Source organism: Canis lupus, chromosome X (assembly GCF_048164855.1).
Source record: "Canis lupus baileyi chromosome X, mCanLup2.hap1, whole genome shotgun sequence".
Lineage (NCBI taxonomy): Eukaryota > Metazoa > Chordata > Mammalia > Carnivora > Canidae > Canis > Canis lupus.
This window is the reverse complement of record NC_132876.1, coordinates 26,637,528-26,658,363: the sequence shown is the minus strand read 5'-3', so window position 1 is coordinate 26,658,363 and position 20,836 is coordinate 26,637,528.

Below are 20,836 nucleotides of genomic sequence, written 5' to 3'. Positions count from 1 at the left end.
AATCCAATTGTAAAGTCCTCAAGAGATTACATAACATTTCTGATTTCATTCACATCACCACATAGTTCTAGATATGCACTAAATGGTTTCTAAAACTTGTGATTGTCTTGTTAATAAACTAATAGAATATGAGAGAGAAAGCAAAATGAAATATCAAAAAGTAGAAGTAAGATCTTTTGAAATCAAATTACTTGAGTGGTGAAAGTGAAGGATTTGAACTGATTTGAAATAATGCCGCATAACTTGTTTGAAGTTATTCTCTAGATAGTATAGAAAGCTTCAAACAGATTATATGACATCATTCTATCTATCTATCTATCTATCTATCTATCTATCTATCTATCATCTATCTATCTATCTATCTATCATCATCATCATCTATATGTTTCTTTCCAGCTTATTGGACAATTTATCAACTGTGTCTGTCCAGCTTTCTAATCTGTGAATGAAGGAAAGGATCTATTTAGACAGTAGACAAGTTAGATTACTGATTTAAAATTAGTCAAGGCAGAAGATTTATTTCTCTTCTACACAAAAATAGATCTTATGAATATGGACTTCATAGATTGGAGCAAATTCTCAGGTACAAAGGCATCTGTCTTCAGAAATGGTGTTCTATAATCATTTGTGATACATCATGTAATGATATAAAGTAAGGTTCTCCTTAACAATATTGATGACATCTTGTTTACATTTGAAGGTATAGCCTTTGCATTATCTTTATCAATAAATATAAAATGCTAAAAATGAAATATAGTGAGGTTTATTTTAAAACAATATATGCTAATGATACTCTGTTATTTGTAATACACATAAGGCAAACAATTCTTGGACTATTACATTGGATAAATTTTCACCTAATCTCTAATTGTAATAGAGTCTTACCATTTCAAGCTGTGACCTTGTAGAGTCTCCTAAGATAAGCATCTGTGAATCTAGTTTATAGTCAGATGGGAGGCTTCCTCCAAACCTCATGATGCAGAAACTGGTAGAGATGACTCAGCAGGCTATGTTTCCTCTACAAAGGCACTACTAAAGGCATATGGTGTCAGACGGGGGAACAAAGGAAAGATTTATCACATTATTTCATTTACTAGAAACAGAATCATAGAGAAGGTAATTTTGACTCCATGACTTCTTCTTTGCCCTAGCTCTTTCCAACTTATATAAGAGGAAGGAATGTGTCAGAGGCCAAGTCGGGGCTTTGTTTAATACAAGAGTAGATTCAGTGCTATTAAATGTTTTATGGAGGCACAACAGTGTAGTCGTCAAAGGAGTGGACTTCAGAGCCACATATTATGGCTTGAATTCTGGTTTTGTGGTTTGCTGGCCTTGGAACTGAGTCAGTTGGTATACTCCCTTTGCATTCAGTCCCTTCTCTATAAACATGTGGTGATAATAGCACCTGTGCCCTGGGGTTGTTTTGATGATTAAATGAGTATATATACATATACTATATACTTAAACGAGTATGTATATGTACTGTACACTAAGAACATATAAACTCTAATGGCTTTCCCTCCTTTCCAGTATTTAGTTTTACAAAGACAACTTGGTTATGGTAATGAGGGTTTTTGAGCACCTGCTGCAGTACAATGCACACTTACCATTACTGAAGCCTACTATATGCAAAGATAAAATGTTTATAGAGCTAGCTTATTGTCTACTCACATATAGGTCATCTATCTCTATTATTTTTCCAATCTATAGATAAAAATTTATATGCAAAAATGTATTGTGGGAACAACTTTATAGTGTGCTAGTGGATTATCAAGGGATAGTTTGGGCCAGATTGGGGTTCCTGATGCTAATAGATACCAATATAAATATGGACTCCTGTACAAAGATCTTCATTTACATTTAGGGCTCTTCCCACTTGCTGATAGTAGTGAAATTGGACAGAAGTGAGTGAAAAAAAGTATATGAATTATGCCCTAATGTCAGATAAGGTACATAAAGGAAGGCAAGAATGAGATTATGCTTATGAAGTGCATTGATAAACAATTCTATCCCATGTTCTGTCATGTCTCAACTGGTTATAGATACCAAGTTATTATTTTTCCTAACTTAGTTGCCAACTTACTCCTAGCTTCAGCTCCACTACATGTACCAATTTCTTCTAATTCTTTATCTTTATCCTGAACTGACATGTCCAACTTCCTACTTGACATTTTGAATACCAAAACAAAACTTCACATTCAGCATGTGTAAACTCAAGATCTTGATTTTTACCTATCTGAACTTTTATTACCTATCCTTTTAAAAATACATTGCTTCCTGTCTTAATGAATAGTACCACCATACATCCAGTTGTGCAAACTAGAGTCCTAAGAATTATTCTTGACACACAATGCTTCCTTATATTCAGGCCCAGTACCCTTCTTGTAACTTTTTCAAATCCACTCAATTCTTACTCTCTCTGTTGCTACCACCTATTTCTAAGGCACTATTTTGCATTGACTAGCCAACTCCAATAGCTTCCTAATTTTCCTACAACCATTTTTGCTCTCCTCCATTCAGTTTTTGACACTGCAGCTAGAGTGATGTTTCTAAATGCAAACATGGCCATGTCACTGTACTGATTTAAGCAAACCAATGCTATTGTCTTAGGATAAAGACCCAAATCCTTAACGAAGACTATAAGGCTCAGCATAATCTGACCTATGTTCTCTAGCCATATTTCTACCTTCTTCTCATTACTTTTCTGCACCAGACAAACTGGCCATTTTAAATTTCATCAATGATATTACATAACTTCTGTGGCTGGAATGCTTCTACCTGTGGCTCTCCTTACCTTTTACACTCCTCAAGAACCCTACCTTGCTCTAACTCCTTTCCTTCAGATTTTAGTTAAGGTATCACTAGCTTAGGGAAACCCTTTTGACTCCTCAGACTAGGTCAGGTCTATCCTACATAGAGATCTCCTTAACTTTACTTTAATGGAATTTACCACAGGTGAAACGGCATGGTTATTTCTGTGACTCTTTAATATCCTTATCTACCGAAAGATTGAACAAAAACTCTATGACAGCAGAAGTATCCACTCTGCTCACTACTGTATCTTCACTGTCTAGCATGTCATAGAAATAATATTTGCTGAATAATGCTGACTGAAATTATAAAGACCCTGAATCTTGTTTGACTGGTAAATCAGAATCTAACCTAACCTCTCATGCTATTTGATCAACCCTCTCTAATTTAACACAGTTTAGAGGGAAGAACACTTCCTACATTCAAGTCATATCTCAAATGTTACCTTCACTATGATAACCTCTCTGACTTTGGCAGATAGGTTTATGGGCTTTTGTACAACAGTCCATACTTCCCTTATAACATTTAACATTCTTCATTGAAGGAATTGACTTGTCTAATTCTAAAGTAAGTGTAGGCCCCTTTAAAGTAGAAATATTTTGTTAAAAGATGTGGTATATATATATATATATATATATATATATATATATATATAATGGAATATTACTCAGCCATTAGAAAGGACGAATACCCACCATTTGATTTGATGTGGATGGAACTGGAGGGCATTATGCTGAGTGAAGTAAGTCGATTGGAGAAGGACAATCATCGTATGGTTTCATTCATACAGGGAATATAAGAAATAGTGAAAGGGATTATAAGGGAAAGGAGGAGAAATGAGTGGAAAAAATCAGAGAGGGTGACAAAACAGGAGAGACTCCTAACTCTGGGAAATGAACAAAGAGTAGTGGAAGGGGAGGTGGGTGGCAGGTGGAGTAACTGGGTGATGGGCACTGAGGAGGGCACTTGATGGGATGAGCATTGAGTGTTATACTATATGTTGGCAAATCAAACTTCAATAAAAAAAGAAGAAGAATAAAAATAAAAATAAAAAACATATTTGGATCCCCAGAACCTAGCACAGTACCTGGCATATAGATGGCCCATACACATTTGCTGAATGAATGCACAAATGAATTCATCTTTTATCCAAACTCTTGCTCATAAAATATGGTAGCATTCTTAAGCTTGATTCATGTACTTTCAGTTTTATTTTTGAATTACCTTAGGCCACCAGAGGACTGGATCATGGGATCATATTAGCTTAGTAGTTGCTGAATCAGTTTCACTCACTTGCACTTTAATGTTATACTTTAGGCAGTTATCAAAGATCATTAAAAATAGCCAAATGGCTATATAGATATCCCTTCTGCATTTATTGTAAATCTGTTATGAAGGGCACCGTTTATCATATTGCTCAATGTCTCGTTTATACAATGTCACACAGAAAATTAATTTTATAATTTAATGCCAAAAACTTTTTATCTCTGAAAAATTATTATGTTTTCTCCTTTCAGACCATGAGAAATATGTAAGCGTGCAGACTATGAAGTCAGAGAGTCCTTGATCTGAATCTTGGCTCCACTAAGGAGTTTAGTTTTGTAACACTGCGCAAGACAGTTTTTCCAACCTTAATAACTTAGTCAGTAAAATGAAGATAATACCTATTCTCCACAGTTGGAATGAAGACAGGTATCATGTCAAAGCACCTAGCAAAGTTTCTGGCACATAATATGTGTTCAGTATATGATAACAATAATTTACTTTTTTTTTCCTTGTTGGCTACTAGGAAACACAATGACAAATGTGATATTTAATCATAGCAACATAACAACTTTTCCACCTTTTCTCTTTCTTGATCCTGATTTTGATTTTCTTGAATTTTATTTTTTATTCTAATTCCAGTATAGTTAACATACAGTGTTATATTAGCTTCAAGTGTACACTATAGCAGTTTAACAATTCTATACATTTTTCAGTACTCATCATAATACGTGTACTCTTTAATCCCCATCACCTATTTCCCGCAACCCCCACACCCACCTTCCCTCTGGAAACCATCAGTTTGTTCTCTGTATTTAAGAGTCTACTTTTTGGTTTGTCTCTTTTTCCCCTTGCTCATTTGTTTGATTTCTTAAATTCCACAAAGGAGTAAAATCATATGGTATTTATCTTTCTCTGACTTATTTCACTTAACATTTACTCTCTAGCTCCATCCATGCTGTTGCAAATGACAAGATTTCATTGTGTTTTGTGAGTGAATAATATTCCATTGTATACATTGTATACATTTTCTTTATCCATTCAGATATCAATGTTGAATTTTATTCTTAGAAGCTACCTTAGTTAATTATGGAAAAAAGCATATAAAATATATAAATGGATCATAACCTGTGAACTCTGAGCAACAGAAACATTAGTTAGAAACTGTAAAGTTATAATTGTCATAGACTGATGTAGAGTAGGAAATGTTGAATTTAAGGGACAGGGAAGAAAATTCCAATATTTCTACTAGTTTCCCCTACTTTAGATACCACAATATCTTAAATGCTACCATTAGGGTTCCCTTTCCAGCAGGACTTGAAAAGTACATATATGAATACACATGAAGGTATTACTGACTTGTTATCATCAATATTAATAGGATCAAAGGAAGGATTGCCTAGAAGAAAAGGACATGAAGAAAAAGAGCAATTGAAGTTAAACTATTTTAAGATGAAAAAAATCAGAAAATGAGGGAAGATCACACAATATTGACTTTGCCTATATCCTAATTTACTTTAGGTTGACCTTTAATACTATTCTTCAAGAAATAGCTTAAAACAATGACTTTTCAGTATGTCATCTAACTAAAGAGACATATTATAGGACATGCATTTGATTTTATCGCAGGTATCTTTGTGGAAAAAAATGGGTTTTGAGAACTAGGCAAGATGATATGGCAATAAAGTAGCTTGAAATGTGAAAGATTAATGATTAATGGTTGCATTTAATCTATAATGATTTATTACATGGATGTGATATGCTAAGAAAGCATTAGATATTGGGGTATACAAATATTAATGAAACATAAAGTCTTTCCCTTCAAAGAATTTCCATTCTAGTATAATAAAGAGATTTAATGGAAGGGCTAGTAAAGGAGGCCAAATTTATTTACCAAACACTTATATGGAAAACTACTATGTATCCGGAACTTCGCAAGGACCTGTGGGTACATAATATATATATTAAGCTAAAATTTGTTATTCACATGTATTTGCATATACTTAAATATATATACATTTCATATTTAATTGTAATAGCCTCTGGTTTTTGATAATCTATGATCCACCATGGTTTTACGTATATTGTCTCTGTTCTTTACAGCAAATCTGCACAATAAAGGGCATTCTTTCAACTTTACAAATGAAGACACCGAGGTTTAGTGAACTGAAATAACTAATGAGTAGTAGAGATAAGATTCCAACCCAGGCCCATGCCCTTTCCCCCATTGCACCGTATCTACTACAATATTCTTTTCTCGGCCTTTGTTAGTACAAAAAAAAAAAGGATAAGTGGGGCACAAGGATGGGACCAGGTAAGACAGTATGCTCCAGTCCCAGTTTCTGGCCACTGAATGATTTGGAGAGCTACCCAAATCTGAGTGGTCCTCAGATCTTCCTATTTTGCCTTGTCAGCATTTTGCTAGGTATGGTAGGTAATCTCTAAGGTGGTTCCCAATGATTCCTGCCTTCTAGTTTCCATACCCTTAAGTAAGCTCCTCCTCTTGCACTGAACTGCCCTAGTGACTTGATTGTAACCAGTAGAATACAGAAAAGATGATGGGATATTACTTCCCTGGGTAATATACAAAAGATTGTGACATTCCTCTTTATCCCTTTACCCTCCCTCTCTTTCTTATTCTTTCACTGGCTAGCTCTGAGAGAATGCCAGCTACCATATTATGAATTTGCCTTATAAAGAGACCCAGTTGGTAAGGAGTTGATGTCAGCCTGCCTACAGCCACATGAGTGAACTTGGAAGTGGATTTCCCCTCCCCTGCCCCCAGGTGAGTTATGAGATGAGGCCACAGCACTGGTTAATACCTTGATTACAGCCTGATGAAAGACCCTGAGCTGTGGAAACCCAGATAAGCTATGCCCACATTTTCCTAATCTACAAAAACTGTGAGATAATAAATTTTTGTTGTTTTAAGTTACTATCTTTTGGGATTATTTGTTCTACAACAATAAATAATGTATACACTAGGGAACTAATGTTTCCCAGATTTTTGAGTAGTTGATTCATCCAGAATGATGGCTGGGTACTGACTCAACACAGTACATGACTTGAATTCTTGAAACATTAAAATATTTACCAGACATTTACCAAGCACCAGACCCATAGTATATCATCTTAATTCTTTAAAACAACTCTATAGAAATACTATATTCAACCTCATCTGGCTAATGATGTAACTAAAACATAGAGTTTTCCAAGTTTGCATAGGTAGTAACGTAGCAAAGCTTTGTACCAAATACTGTGACTCTGGAGTAAGCATTCTTAGACAGTTAGCCATATTATCTCAACTGTGCTACATATTCTAAGTGTCTTTCTTAAGAGGTTTGCTAGGTGCTTCTCTCTCTCCCAGTTTTTTTTTATAAGGAAATTTAAAGAATAATGATCAAATTTATAGGTAAAATTGAACTGGAAAGCAGAGTGAATATTATACCTAAGAGAAAATATATAATAATATATAATATAATATAATACATATATAATATGATGTATGATGTATACTATAATAAATTGGGGCAATTTTCCACACCTAGCATGGTTATATTTAATAAGAATATGTACCATATTTGCATATTTAAAATATTTACGTATAAAATGGAAGCCATGTGGCTTCACGCTTAGAAACTTTGGGATTTTATTTAATAGTAAGCTCAAAAAGTGAATAAGAAAAGTCCTCTGACTTTAAGCTGTAATAATAGAAGTGCAGTACATAGAATGAAGCAAGAAATAATTTTACTCTTTATAAGTAGGTTAGATTATATGTGAAGGGCTACATTCAAAATTGGCTACCTTATTTTATTTATTTAAAAATTTTTTAATTGGAGTTCAATTTGCCAACATATAGCATAACACCAAGTGCCCCCCTCAGTGCCCATCACCCAGTCACCCCAACCCCCTGCCCATCTCCCTTTCCACTACCCCTTGTTCAATTCCTAGAGTTAGGTGTCCCTCATGTTTTGTCACCCTCACTGATATTTTCACTCATTTTCTCTCCTTTCCCCTTTATTCCCTTTCACTAATTTTTATATTCCCCAAATGGATGAGAACATATAATGTTTGTCCTTCTCCGATTGACTTATTTCACTTAGTATAATACCCTCCTGTTCCATCCACGTAGAAGCAAATGGAGGTTCCTCAAAGAGTTAAAAATAGATCTGACCTACGGCCCAGCAAGTGCACTGCTGGGGATTTACCCCAAAGATACAGATGGCTACATTATTTTAAATAGTTTCAGAAGAGTGCATTAATCAGGACATTGTTGGGGGGTGCTGCTGCCCCCCAGGGGATACTTGGAGAACTTGAGGGTGTGTTTTTTTTTGTCTTAAAGTTTAGTAGTACATTGCACACTGTAAACATTTCATTTTATTATAAATTTATTTTACTACATTTCTCGTTTATATTAAGGTTCAAGAAATATATAGTTTTTGATAGATTATGTGTATATGTAGGCTGTATTATCTATGAATTTAAATTCAATAAAGGGGATGTTGCAAAATATGATCATTAAATCTGATGAATTTAATTAAAACAGATTGCTTGTCCTCCAGAATAGATATTATAATTGTTTAATGTTTTTCTAATAACTAAAATGAGACAGAGTAAACTCCAAAGAGCAGATTTCAATGATATATAAGGGAAAGTTCTTGAACAAGACATTCTATGATAGAATAGGTACCTTCACACAGTTGAGTTGCAAGTCACCAAATGTAGTCAAGTACTATCTGCTTGAGCAACTAGTACATGTGAGGTATTTGTTGAAAATGTATTGAGTAAATAAATCATTTTCATATAAAAGATTCAAGCATTAGATAGGTCATTTGAGTTAGGTAAACTCTAAAGTTATTTCCTACTCTGAAAGTCTGTAATTAAGACTCTAAGAGAAAAATAGAAGTATGTTATATATTGCTGAAAACCATGTATTTAAGAATGTGGAGGCCACATATATGACAATAAAAAGAAAAATGAAGGCATATTGGATCTATATATGGAAAAGTTTGGAGCGCCCGGGTGGCTCAGTCAGTTAAGTATCTGCCTTCAGCTCAGGTCATGATCCCAGTACCCTGGGATCCAGCCCCACATCATCATCAGAAGCAGCAGCAGCAGCAGCAGCATCAGGCTTCCTGCTCAGTGGGGAGTCTGCTTCTCCCTCTCCTGCTCCCCATGCTTGTGCTCTCTCTCTGTCAAAAATAAATAAATTAAATCTTTAAAAAGAGAGTATTGTTCAACTACCTATAGTGCAAAATAGATGATGACTATCAATCTGTGCAAAATTGCCAAAGTCTGTTCTAATAAAGCATAGATTATTTGCTCAATTTTGGAAAATTGCTTTACGTAGACAGGTTATGTAAAACAAGGAAGTACTTTTGTTCTCCTGCTAAATTAAATGATGGAAGAAGGCAGACATAGCAAGTGTTCTCATTTACTGGGTGGATGGTCTGGTGGCAATAAGTTAAAAATTCAGAAATGAGATTTAACTCATTTAACTCTCCTTACCAATAAATATTAATACTCTCCTTATCAATAGACACTCATTAAGAATTTATTAAATATGTAATGATATGTTAATTCTGTAGAGCGTTTGTAAGAAACAATGGTCAATGCCTTCAAAAAGCTTCTACTTTGGTTAGGAAGACAGGATGAAAATAATACAACACTTAAAATAATTTTTTAAATTCTCAACTATAATATTAAGTGCCAAAATAAGGAGTCACAAAAGAGTTATAAAATGTCTTATAGGAGAGTAGAGAAGAAACTTACTCCCTACAGGCAGTGGTATGGAGAGAATTCATGGAGATGTGACCCCTTGAAACTTGAAGATAATTTGAACGATATGTGTAGCACCATGTAGAAAATAGCCTAATGGAAAGAGAGTAATTGTGTTCTAGAAAAATGGGAAATTGGGACGCCTGGGTGGCTCAGCGGTTGAGCGCTTGCCTTTGGCTCAGGGTGTGATATCAGGGATCTGGGTTTGAGTCCCACGTCAGGCTCCTTACAGGAAGCCTGCTTCTCCCTCTGCCTAGGTCTCTGCCTCTCTCTGTGTCTCAAATAAATAAATAAATAAATAAATAAAATCTTTTTAAAGGAGATTTAAAAATGGGAAATATACTTTAACTAAGCTAAGGATCAACAAATTGATAGCAGGCTTAGGAAGTCATTAAAACTGTTACCAGCAAATAGGGAAATAACAGGTTTTTGAGACGATGAATGATACAATCGATGTATCATTTGAAGGAAATTAGTTGCCATGGTTTTCTGGGTGGGCTTAATTAGGGGGCAAACAGACTGTAGAGACAAGTAGGCTAATAATAATCCTGCACAGGGGAATAGAGTTTTAGAAAGACATACTTTCTCTGGGAATAAAATTTGGGGAACAAATGTGTCCAAATAATACTAACAAAACTTGCATATTGTGTATTGCCTGGACACAAAGAAGAATTAGTCAAGTGAGTAGAAAATTCTGAGCTTAAGAATTGAAAGAGAAAAGAAAATTTAAAAAGACAAGAAGATTGAGGGGAGTGATTTTTTAAAATTGTTTCAATATTGACTAAATAAATTTGAGAGGGCTCAGTAAAAAACACCCTTGTGACTTGCAAAATTCCTTTGAGATATATCTATTTTTTGATTCTTTATAATAGCAAGTACAAAACCTTAGGATTCTTTTGCTTCTTATACTGGAAGATATAACAGATACAGTAGACTTTCAAATTTGTTAGTTAATAATCCTAAAAATCATGTTAATAATTCCAAACGGAGTATAGTGTTGTGTATTAGGGAAAGTAGGAAGCTACTGGAGCACCATCATTTTTCTCATTCTTTAGAAACTTAGTAAAGGATAAAAAAATATAGAGGAATAAAATATTGAGCATTGAAAGAGGTAGAGGTTTGAAGGACTGGTTGTAATTTCATCTCATCCAAATGTTCTCATTAACCATTTCTTTATATTGGCAAGAAAAAATTCTGGTTTGCTTAAAAGAACTGCCTTCAACATCATTGTTTTTTGAAAGCAGATATCCTTAGTTTGGGCAGTACCCAAGTGATCACAGTAATATAGGAAGTTGATGTGATTTGGGAAAGCATTCTACATGCATGTGGGAAACTTAAAAGTAAATAGCATATTTTTTCATATCCAAATGTCCTAAGAAATTACTAACAGGTCTACAAAACATGAAGAAGGTAAGAAAAAAAATCAAGAATTTTGAATTTCTAGAACTTGGGTCCTGTCCATATTATGTCAAAACATCTGGCTTAAAATTACAAGAAAATTGCATTCAATCCAGTTTGATATTATATTTGACTGGAGATCACACATAGTAGGCATTAAATAAATGTGAATAATGATAGTAATGATTTAATACAATTTTAACCTTTTCAACATGTTGAGTTGGTAAGTAGCTAAAGTCTTACTCTGTTATAAAAAACACTAGGCAACTAGACCAATAACTCTAGCTGATTATACTGATCACTTCAAAACTCTTTGTTGTGTGCCATTTAACCAACATCTCCCCATTTCTCCCACCTCCTTGCCTCTGGTAAACACTGTTCTACTTTCTGCTACTGTGTATTGAACTTCTTATATTTCACATATGTAAGATTATGTGATCTTTTTCTTTTTGTGTCTGGCTTATTTCACTTAATGTAATGTCCTCCAAGTTCATCCATGATGTCCCAAATGACAGAATTGCCTTCTTTTTTAAGGCTGAATAATATTTCAATATATGTACATGTCTCCCAATTTCTTCATTCCTCCATTGATGGACACTTAGGTTGTTTTCATTTGTTGGTTATTGTACCTAAGGCTACAGTGAATATAGTTGTGATTATTTCACTGTGTATATGCATAACAAATCATCAGATTGTACATCTAAAATATACTTTTATTTAAAAAGAAAAGAAATTAAAAATAAAAAAACCTGGAACACTCTGCTTCCCTTTGGACTGTGTATAGAGTCCTAGTTCACACAAAGGGAATTAAACTAGAACTTTCAAGATTTTAAAATTTGGCTCAATCTCCTTTCTCTTTGTACAAATTATGTCCAAGAGTAGAAAGAATGAAAACAAGGTAATAGATGGTAAGGTAATAGATGGAAACATCACTGGTAACAATAGACATCTAAAATTCTTTAGGCTTTGAAGTGAAGGAGAGATTAATTTACATCTGGAGAACCTTATGCACTTAATGAGCTATTTTTGTTCTCTTGAATGCTATCTCTCTCTTCTGTTCCTGCTGAGTTCCAAAGACAAATCAAAATAAATTTACAGTAATAAAATTAAGGGCTTAAACATGCTGTTCTTGTATATATTCATAAAGTTTTTCCCCCACCTACTGCTACTTGCCATGGAGTTTCAAATACTCTTTATTTCCTTGGTAGGAAAGCTATTTTATCACAAAAGTGCAAAATGTCATTTGGAAAGCTTAATAACTTTTTTAAAATTACATTGTAGACCATAAAGAATGCAACAATTTGTTGTTAGAGAAATGTTACTGAATGCATTGAGTTAACATATGCAAACGGCAACAATTCTTTCTTTTTTAACTTTCCAGGCAAAGACATTTTTGCAAGTATTAGATGAAATCATGTTCTGAAATTTAAATCATATGCTTTCTTTGGCATGAGAAAGACTACTGACCTTCTTTAAGTACATAAAGCGGGGTGTCTCATGTTGTTTGAAGATATTTTGAGTTTACTTGTCAATGTGAGCCCTATGTGAACAAGGAGCCTTGCTTCAGCCTGTTTTGAAAGAGGAGGGAGTGCCAGATCCCAATTCTCCAGTGGAGAGCTGGCAAGTTGCCCTACTCAATATTCATCCACTGAACAGAAAAATATTGATGTTCACAGAAGAAAAGAATTAAATATGCATCTTTAAAGTGTAAATAAAATGTGCCACTTTATAAGCATTTGAGGATTAGGAGGCATCAGACATTCCAACTTTTATTGACACATTGACACAAGCAAAGGTAAAAAAAAAGAATGTCATAAGGTTTACTTACTGAGTCTTGAAATTCTCATGCTAATAAAAGTATTATTACTAGAAGCATATAAATGTAAAAATTATCTAATTTTACAATCTCTGCCAACAAAACAGATCTACACAGAGAAGGGGAAACAGAAGACATTCTGTTTTTAGCCTTGTGCTTTTATTATGGATTAATAACCCTCTATGAGCTATTGACTCATTGATTTACAAAACTCAGGACATGAAGGTAGGCAATTTCACAGAGTACGTTGTTTCCTTGAACAGATAAGCAGATATTATTGGGACAAGTTAAGATTGCCACACACATATATTATTGTAAGACTCAATTCCTTGAGTCATTTCCTGCAATATGTAAATTGGTCCAAGATGTCACATTGAAGTTCAGCTATCCCCAAACCCTCTGACCTTGGCAATTAACAGTCTTGACAACACTAAATCACTAAGCAAAACTGGGGCAGATTGTGACTCTCAACATACATTCGTTAGGCAGCATAAATGAGTGAAAATAATGTTGCTTTCTGTTTGGGAGCATTGAAAGTGCTGCTGTTAACAAATATTTTTAAGTTGACATGGAACTTTAAAAAATGAAAAACTAAAATGATTTAAAAGTTCCAGAAAGTAAGTCCCCTCAATTTCATGAGAGATCGAAGTACTGAAGTAGATATATACTTCATTTTCTTTGTATACATCTTTCCATTAGATAATAAATATTTCTGAATATTTAATAATAATAAATATTGCTGAATAAATAAGTGAATGAGTTTCCTATTAGCTTCTTAAGGAAAAGAGCCATAATTTAAACATCTCTGTATCCTCAGAGCCCAGCAGAGTATATGACACAAACCCTCAGCAAAGGTTTATTCCACATTTACTCTAAAATATAGAAGAAAGGTAAAAATACATCTCAAGCTTATCATCAAGTTTCTCCCTATAAACCTCAAACTCTGCAAGATACTCTTATCAGATACCTCTTATCTTGAATTCTTAAGTATCTGACAAATCCCATTTACAGTTACCTATATATTTAACAAAAATATTTATATGTGAACATACAAATAATGCCTATCTGAGGAAGCGCATAACATCAAAATAATTTTTCAGCTTTATTGAGGTATAATTGACAAATAAAATTGTAATATATTTGAAGTGTACAGTGTGTATACATTGAGAAAAGATTCCCACCATTGAGACAATAACTCTTCTTGATTGTTTATATGATTAGAAAAGAGCAAAGCCTTGAGGGACAGACAGATATTTGTTTGAATTCTGGCTCCACCAAATTACAAACTGTGCGATCTGAGGTAAGTTATTAAACCTTTCAGAGTCTGTTTCCTCATATATAAAATATGGTCAATAATATTCCTCTCAGTTAACTAAATAACAGATATAAAAGTTCATTAGGGTATAACTAACTGGATAGAACAAATAGATACAATAGAGTTTTTCAAAATCCATGACTTCAAAATACTTTAGTTTTGGGTAGCCCCAGTGGCACAGCGGTTTGGCACCGCCTGCAACCTGGGGTGTGATCCTGTAGACCCAGGATCAAGTCCCACGTCGGGCTCCCTGCGTGGAGCCTGCTTCTCCCTCTGCCTGTGTCTCTGCCTCTCTCTCTCTGTGCCTATGAATAAATAAAATCTTTAAAAAAATGCTTTAGTTTCATGAATATTGCTAAGGTGCATTTAATTAAAATACAGTTAGTTGATAAATGATATTTGAATTCTGACAAGAATGCTCAGACATTTATCTAGATACAAATTATAAGTTCTGGGTTTGTACTGTGCTTTAGTATTAATATTGCTGTGTTTGGAGGCAAAAACACAGCAATATAAAAATTAAAATCCTGACTCGTTTGCTTCCTAGCTCTGACTTTGGAAAAGTAATTTAATCTCTTTAAGTTTTACATTTCACACCTCTAAAATGAGGATTAATATACATGCTTTATTTGCTTCTAAGGTTGTTCTGAGAAACAAATGAGGTAATGGGCATGAAAATACTTTGTAAAGTGTCAAGCACCATGAATCTGCTAAGTATTTATTATCATTGCTTTCCCTGTGTTAGATCTGGCTTGGTAGTTATGTTCATTCATTTGTTAGAACCTGTTATTTACTGGTTAAAAGAATCGATGGAGAATAATGACATAAATCGCTTAAGAAACACATCTCATATCATCTAAATAATAGATTTTTATTTCAGCTTCTAAGATAGATACGATTCATGTTCTTGAAAAAATAAATTACTTTTTCATTTTCTGGTTCTCAACATGAAAGCAAGAACAATTAGTGCAGAGTAATATGAGGATCACAAAGGTAATAACACATAGTGAGACACTGGATTAAGAGGAACGCTGTAATTGCAAATGTATCAGGGTGTTTCCTATTGTCAGTAAGAATTTTTCATTATCCAATCTGTTTCTTTGGCTAAGAAAGGCACTGAGTCAGATTTTCCCTTGCAGTTAAACTACTATGTTAACATTTTGCTAAATGGAACTGTAGTAGTTCCAAAATGCAATATAAGTAGCTCACTCTCAAGGAGTAGTTTTTCCATTGTAAAAATCTGGCTTATTCATTCATGGTAAGAACATCCCAAGAATGAACCCTTAAAATTTACCATAGGATATTTCTCTAAATGTATAACCATTTACACTTAGAATTGACATTAAGAATTGTCATATATAATGTCTTTAAACTTTAGTGATAAGTTAAAAATGAAAGATCTAATTTTAAAAAGCTCACAGAGAGCACCAGTTCATACAAAAATCTGAAATGGTGTTTTATTGCCAAGTGATTTTTCTGATGGCAGCTAGATAAAAGGGTGGGTGGGAGGAGGCACCCATGAAGGGGTGGAACAGTGTTGGTAATAGAGACATTTAATCAAGAAACTATTGCAACTAATAATGAAAAATAAATCTTTAACTGTTATAATCAGACTCTATATGTAGATCTGGGATTTGTATGAGTGACAGAAAGATTGAAATTACTAGAATCTTTCAGCCATGAAGGAGTTGTGCACTGTAAACACTCAAATCAGGATCTTTCATCCATGACAGAATGGCTTGTTACTTCACACAAAGGACAATAAACTGGCTCATAAGCAAAGTGAGTAATTTTTTAAAGCACTCTACTGCATGTATAGCAATCCTTGTAACATATCTGTCAAGTACATCATTTGTAAATACAAAAGGAATTCAAATATAATCTTAAAGCCAGAAAATCAGGGAGAAAAACTTGGGTGGAAATCAAATGGGTCCATGAAATAGGTAATCACAAACTCTGACAAATTACCTTTCACAAATTACTATCCTGTTGATGTACATCCAAAATGGAAAATATTATTGAATGATGGTTATATTTACTTGCTGAATGGGAGAGAAAATCCAGGCACTAGAATTTTTTTATATTTTCCATCTTCCTGGTGAGGCCTTAGTGAAAATACGTAAGTCACAGACATACATTTATTTTCTGTAGATCCAAATGAATCACAGTTAATGCAAACAAAAGCATGTTTGCTACAGTGCAGAGAATGCTCCCATAACACAATTTTGAATGTAGACATAGCCTTAATTTTCAATAAAAAGATGTTCTTTTTTCCTTTGGTGAGACACTGTAAAAGATACTTTAGTCAAGTCTAAAACAACAACGACAACAGTAATAATAGAAACCAGAAGTGTTTTGAAATGGAATTAAAGTTTAGGATAAAACAAAACCAAAAATGACTTGCATGCCTAAAGAATCAATTAACTTTCATTTGAATTATATCAAGGCATAATAAAGGCTATTTGGCAAAAGTCTTTCCATAGTTGAGGAATTCATTTATGCTTGAAATAAATTATACTTTTAATAGGTTATTATATTCATTGTTTAGTCGGCATGAAAGAAAAAGTACTACAGAAACTTTCCCCACATCTAGCCTCAAATTGAAACTTACTCAGCAAAGTCTCATATCTTAGTAGTTAGGCCCACCAAGAATGAAGAATTAACATATATTTCACTTCCTTGAATTTTAGTATACCTCACTTGTATTTTCTCCTTAACAAAAGCTATACTGTGTCTTCTCACTACCTCCACTTCTGTCTCTCTCTCTCTCTCTCTTATTATCTCTCTCCCCTTCCTTTCCTCTCTCCCTCTAGCGCCCTTACACACACACACACACACACACACACACACATACGTACCCACAGGCACAGACACATACACACTCACACATACTATGCTTTTAAGGAAAGCAGTCACTGTGTGGATGTTTTCAATCTACATAACATTTAATCCTTTCTGGTCTATATCCAAAAGAGTTACCAAACATGCATATTTAAAAATTTGTGACAGAATAACTTTAGGAAGCTATTCTGAAATGATATGCAAGAAAATAAAGTCACTATAAATGATAAACATAGAAATGTAGCTGTCAAGTGACTGTTTTAATAGACGACTGACTTCTATTATAAAAATGCTCATTTAAGACACTTTGAAATATACTGAACCTAATAAAACTTCAATTAATAAAAATGGTTGAGGAAAGAGGTATTGGTGGAGGTTTGGGGTTTTATGTGCTGCTGTTTTTCTTTGTTTTGATTTATCAAGTCGTAAGAAAAAAGTCTCTTGTTTCAATATCAGATGTTAAAAACCCTTTTTTCATCTTCTCTTCTTTTCTATTTATATTTTTAACCAGAGAGGGTGAAGTTTATATTTTTTCCAGTTTTATTAAGGCATAATTGACAAATAAAATTGTAATATATTTAAAGTGTACAACATGATGATTTAATATGTGTTCATTGTGAAAGTATCGATAATAAGGAAAACTGTAGAATTTACAAACATATGGAGATTAAACAATATACTCCTGAAAAGTCAATGTGTCAAAGAAGAAATTTTAAAAATATTTTGAGGCAAATTGAAAACACAACATACCAAAACTTATGAGATGCAACAAAAGCAGTTTTGAGAGGGATATTATATAGTGATCAATGCCTATATTAAGAAAAAAGTAATGTCTCAAATTAATAATCTAGCATTATACCTCAAAGAAATAGAAAAAGAACAAACTAAGCTCAAAGTTAGAAGAAGGGAGGAAATAAAGATCAGAGCAAAAGGAAATAAAGACTAAAACAGAAAAGATCAACAAAATTTAGAACTGTTTTTTTTAGATGAACAAAATCGACAAACCTTTAGCTAGACTAAAAAAAGAGAGAAGACTAAAATAAATAAAATCAGAAGTGAAAGAGGAGACATTACAACTGATACCACAGAAATACTAAGGATAAGAAACTACTATAAACAATTACCTGCCCACAAATGGGATAACTTAGAAGAAATGGAAAAATTCCTAGAAACATACAAATTACCAATACTGAATCATGAAGGTCTAGAATATGAACAGATCAATTACAAGTAAGGGGATTAAATGAGTAATCTTAAACCTCCCAACAAAGAAAAATCCAGGACCAGATGGTTTTACTGGTGGATTCTCCCACACATTTTTTTAAAAAAGGCCTTTCTAAATTGCATAGTCTACATGTTTTTCTTGATAAGGTATTATAGGCATAAAATAATCAGGTCATTGGGCAGCCCAGTGGCTCAGCAGTTTAGCGCCGCCGTCAGGCTAGGGCATGATCCTGGAGACCCGGAGTCGAGTCCCATGTTGGGCTCCCTGCATGGAGCCTGCTTCTCCCTCTGTCTCTCTCTCTGTCTCTCTCTCTGCCTCTCATGAATAAATAAATAAAATCTTTAAAAAAATAATCAAGTCATTAATGTAAACTGTGGAGTGCCTGGAAATTACTATTTTACATATTAGTTCTCAGAGCAGAATAGCATGTATAGAGAAAATAAACTTCATAAAACTCTAGCTAGAAAGAACTCTAGCTTTAAAGACCTGAATCTAGGTCTCTAAAGTAGATTCCTGATATTGTCTCATTTCCTTTATATTTCTTTCTCCAAAAGAAAAGAAGAGTGTTTTCTCATCATGCTTCCTAAAGAATGTAATCTAACCTTGTGAACTTTCAATGTTTATTGCTACTAGATTGTTTTACTAGGAGTAATGAATAAGTAGAAACAATTTCTAAGAACAGTTTATAGTAATTCATACCATAATACAGGAACACTGAAGATATTATTATTATTATTATTATTATTATTATTATTATTTTAACACTGAGGATATTATGCTAAAAATTACTATATTAAGCAAAGGCAGTAATCTATGACTTGTGAAAATGACCACCTGCTTGCTGGATATTTTATTTAAGTTTTATTCATAGGTTATATACTGTAAGCTTCTGTTTTAAAAACTATATCCTCTGCATTTTAGAAATTATTTATTTGTTCCTCCAAACACAGTAAATAATTTTTTAAAATCTTCATTGAAATTGTAAAACAAATTCATATTTTCCCAAGATGTTAATAGTTCTATTTAGTTCATTTCTGTCTGCATAACTGTGGATCACTTAAATGTGTATAAAATGTTGCTTTGATTTATGAACCACATTACAGATCTAAAGGTTTCAATTCATTAGCAGTGAATATAATGACTGGAAGCATTGAGGTGTCTCATGTCATACATAGCTATCTAAAGTCCAAAAGCCCTTCAGTAAAAGTCTAATATCCCTTGGCTAGAAAATTTATATCAAGGCAAAACTTTCTAAGAATAAAATGTCTTTAAAATTGTTTTGTCAGATGAACAAAGGCCATCATCTATCTGTCTGACATGCAGGGTAGTACTAATTGTGTTTTTTTTTCCTGGAGTATGAAATTCACATCACTTTGATTTCAGCTTTAATCTCTTGCATTGTTTAAATAATAGGAGCACTGGGGAATGCCTGGGTGGCTCAGCGGTTGGGCGCCTGCCTTCAGCTCAGGTTGTGATCCTGGGATCTGAAATTCAGTCCTGCATCAGGCTTTCTGCAAGGAGCCTGCTTCTCCCTCTGCCTCTGTCTCTGCCTCTCTCTCTCTCAGTCTGTGTCTCTCATGAATAAATAAATAAATCTTAAAAAAATAAAATGGGAGCACTGGAACATAAGATTGGGATCAGATGCAAAGTCACATAGCCATTCCTATATCATTATACAAGAAACATAGATTTTTTTTAGACAGTTTTGCTTAGGGTAGAAATGTTTTTCACATTTCAAATTATCAGATTTGCAATTCTTACTCTAAAATCTCCTAACCAAAAAAAAAAAAATAATAATAATAATAATAATAATAAATAAAATAAAATAAAATAAAATAAAATCTCTTAACCAGTACTTGATATTATTTAATTCATAAAAAATTTAATATTCTCTATTAATGATAATAATAGAAAATCACATAATTTGGGGTCTGTGTACATGGCAGTTCTAAAACATTGTAACTTAGAAAGGTTTTGGTGAAATTGGTTGCATGACAGTCATTACAACCAATTTTTTAAATGATTTGGAAAGTCAAATCAATTTTAAGAGTGCCTATACTCAATCTACTTATGTATGCTAGTACTGGATTGCCTAAAGACAGGTAATGATAACACATTTATGGAGTTCTTATGTGCTTGGCAACGGTCAAAGCATTTTATATTATTATCGCCCATTTCGTAGATGAATGATCTGAAGCTAAAAGAGATAATATCACTTGCCTGAAGTCACTTGGCATGTATTTGATGAAAGCAAAGGTATATAGACTCTAAAGCCAACATTTTAACCTCTAAACTATACTGCCTCTACTGGCAATTCACTGGGACTGAGGGAAACAATACAAAAATTCTTCAGTTCTCAAGATTTTCTGCTGATATGGGTGCATCAGAT